General features: G+C 34.2%; 1 protein-coding gene across 1 annotated transcript in view; it reads right to left on the minus strand.

Moving 5' to 3' along the window:
- Positions 1-1,717, minus strand: part of LOC106469512 (mitogen-activated protein kinase kinase kinase 12-like) — a 27,673-nt gene extending 25,956 nt beyond the window's left edge. The window contains exon 1 of the mRNA XM_022398051.1: positions 1,699-1,717. The gene's annotated coding sequence lies outside the window, so the exon portion shown is untranslated. The remainder of the gene's footprint in view (positions 1-1,698) is intronic.
- Between the last annotated feature and the right edge of the window lie 2,170 nt (positions 1,718-3,887).

Raw genomic sequence — 3,887 nt, forward strand, 5'->3', positions numbered from 1 at the left:
AAAACAGGAGGTTTTATTAATGGAGTCTATTAAAACTGGACGTTTATTACTAGTGGTGTGCCCCAGAGGTCAGTGCTTGGGCCTTTGTTCTTTCTTATTTACATTAATGATACTGATAGGAGTATAATCAGTGAAGTTCACTGATGACATTATCTGTTCAGTATTTCTAGCTACACTGAGGATGTTTAAGTGCTATAGAATAACTTGATAAATAGCTGGCAAATGGCTTTTACATACAAGTGTAAGGTAATGCATTTGATCTATCATAATTTGGAACAAGCATTTAATATAGATAGAAACCCACTGTGAAGAAAAGGATCTTAGCAAAGTAGTGGTTATATCACTCAAACCATGGTGGCAATGCTCTTTTATTAGTAGTAAAGCTAATAAAGCTTTAGAATGTATTTTTGCCATAATTATTATAAATAAGTCTATCCAAACTTCTAGTTAGGCATCACTTACAATTATGTACAGTTTTAATCTCCTTATCTAAGAAAAGATAGACTTACTGGACAGGGTTCTGATGAGAGCTTTTAGGATGATTCTAATGATGGAATGGTTATCTTGTGGGGACAGATTAAGATCTATACTGATAAGTAGGTTGATTTTTAGTTTTGCTCTAAGTATAAAACTTGCTATGATTGAAAGTTAATATTAATTATGATCCCATTATAGAAAAGATGGGTAGAATGTGATATTATTAAATTTTACAAGATTATCCAAGGACTGATAGAGTAATGGCCTCTGATATATTATTTGTTGTATCTTGGAAACAAAAGAATCAGAAGAAATAAGGTGAAAATTTCAAAAAGACAGGCTAAGCTCATTAAGACAGTATTATTTTTCTAACAGGGTAATTAGCCTAATGGAATTAGTTGCCACAGCAGTTTTGGAGGTCAGTAGAGCTTACAGATTTATAAAACACTGTCTTGTTAGAATTATTCCTCAGTTGTTGTTTTTTATCTTGACAAGACCTTACTTATTTAATATAAGAAAACTAACATTTTGTACATTTATAAGTTTTTTTACTTCCATTAACCAATCATAAGTTATCTGATTTTATACGAAGTTGTTTGCCTGTACAATCATGGACACACACAGAAATATATTCAACGGGGGGTGGGGCAAAACATGTATGTAGGGGATCAACTTTTACAGTGTAAGTCAACAGACTAAAATAATATGTTATGTGTGCTTAAATGCAAAAACAAATTTACAGTTTTAATAAAAATTACTAAAAATATATAGCTTAACTACGATGCTAAGTTTACGTCATAATACGTGCAATTTTGTGTTAAATGTAAGGAGGAAAAGTGCCTCCTCTTGCCCCTTCCTGCAGGCGCCCACGTGTACAATTTTCAATTGTTGGTTTAAAATCAACAGTATTTTTTACTTTTAGTTAAAAAAACAGCTTTTAACTGCCACTGTGATTTCAAGTATTGAATAGAAATAAACAAATTTCAGACGCATGGCACAATTAAAAAAAATAACAGAATGAATATACATAGTTTCCTACGTATATTTTACAGTACGCAAGTTAAACATTTATAATGACGTTACAGTTAAGCTTACATTTGGCTAAGGCACTACCTTACCGTTCTTAGCCTTAGGCCGTTCCGTAAGTAATTTCTTATTATTTTTCTATCAAATAAGCTTGTAGTTGTACCATGATTAAATCATGTTTAAACTTAAGCTTACCATTTGGACTTCTCAGAAACTCCGTTTTATTTCATCTGAGTACAGAATGTAATGAAGGAGCATGAAATTACACGAAAACGAGAGATTTGGGATGTAATCTCTTGAATCGGGTAGCTTATTTTGTTCAATACGAGGCTTAAGTTAGACACAATATATTGCATATAATCTAGTTCCTTCACGCTCTTGGGACTCTGACACAGCGCATTGTTGACATAACATCCTTAGTTTTTTATTCCATGATCGATGATCTGACGGCAACAAAAAGAAACTTTCGCATGCAATGAATCAAGTACAAATGAAACAAACGGCACTGTACAGTAATTCCAAATATTAGCCTTACCCTAAAGGTTTAAAATACTAACAAACCCGATGTTACTCACAATCACAATGTTACGGTTAGTATTTAGGGAGGGCAGCACATTACGAAACCACTATATAGACGAGAGGATACTCTCTGCAAAGAAGGTGGCGTAAACCTATACTTCTGCGAAAAATCAATAACTCTGCCATGTTCTAGCACGAGCTATTAGTTACATCCGCAATACCCTCTTAAATGCATATACAAACGCGCGCTCATTTCATTGTCCTTCTGCACGATCCAGTGCGCATAAGTAATTATGCACGTGATTGTACACTTGAGTCCTTTTATTCTCTGACGTCAGATGTATGTGATCAAACATATTACCCGCTCCAAAAAGCTAAAGAAACAGCTGGATAAAATCAACAACTGTTATCACTGGAATCGCCATCTCTCTACAAGCAATACGTACATATGGAAATATAACTTATAAATCTAAAAATACTTTAATGGTGTGGTATAGAGTTTACTGGGATTGTGAGTGTGTGTAATAATATAGTAAAACATTAAACATCTCATGTTTATGCTATTTTTTCATATAAACTGACGATGGTAACGCTATACTTACAAATGACGTATTCTATAGTTTTCATTTGTGATACTTTTCGTCTTGCATTAATCCGCAATACAAATCATGAACTGAGTGGAATACTTAAAACTTAAGTATATTCTTTTTCTATTGTTAAATTCCTCACTTATCCAATAAGGTTACTAACAACGAACTTTCACAATTAGGCAGTAAAAATGTACCGTTCCGAACTGTTCATTATCATCTATCCACACTAACACTGAAAATCTTTAACAGTTTGTTTTCCAGTGTTCTGAAGAAATACTCTATTACTGAGCATGTGCCTTACTCTATTGTCAGAAAACAACACTAACTGCTTTCAATTCTATATCACCGAAACCATCATCTCAGCGTTTGTCTCATATGATTGTGGGGTCCGCTTTGCGAGTCCTCTGTTTCTGATCCACAGAATCGTCTTCTTCACCACCGCACGTACCCACGTCTAAAAAAAAAAAAACATCTGTGTTGTTTTTGTTCTTTGCCCTCGACTTATCTGTCTATCATTAAAATATAAACAAAAGTTTGATAACCAATCAGTGCAATCGCCGATTTGAAAGCATAAAACAGCTGGGATTGTCCTCTGTAGAAAGGAGCATGCACAAGGCAGGTGTCTCCACAACAACAATTGTACCTGTGTGTATATATACGAGTTTCCTTAGAAAAATTACAAGGTTGATAAACGAACACATGACAGTTACAGTCACGAAAAAATATTGGAGGAAAAACAGAGTTTGCGTTGATTTCACAGAAGCTGCATAAAGTTAAAGGAGGCAACTGTAGCAAACAAGTTTCCGAAGAGGTCCGCTCTGAACATTAATTCAATTTTCTACATGTTGCGGGAAAGCCAAGTACCTGGCGGTGACTGTCTATCGGCTAATTTGTCTCCAAAACTTTCTATTAAAATGTACAGCTGCATTATACATAATTGTTGTATAAACCGAAAACTAGAATAATGAGCTTTTAACGTTTTAACGTAAAGTTTTAGAAGTTATTCGAATAAAAACTGCATAAATTATGACAATTATGCTATAATAAAGAGAAAGAAAGAAAGGAAAACGGGCGTTATATTACAATACATGAAATATGCTAACACAAAACATACTAACTGACGTGTCTCAGTGGTTAAGTTCAATTACTGACGTTGTTCGTTTCCTCCACGCCCCTTTAGTTCTAGTGTCATTCAGTCTATCAAGAACCACTAAACGGTTCAAAGTCCAACAAAGATCACTTCACAGAGCGGAAAACATATCTGGCTAAGAAGTA

This window comes from Limulus polyphemus, unplaced genomic scaffold, assembly GCF_000517525.1.
Source record: "Limulus polyphemus unplaced genomic scaffold, Limulus_polyphemus-2.1.2 Scaffold3521, whole genome shotgun sequence".
NCBI classification, from domain to species: Eukaryota; Metazoa; Arthropoda; class Merostomata; order Xiphosura; family Limulidae; genus Limulus; species Limulus polyphemus.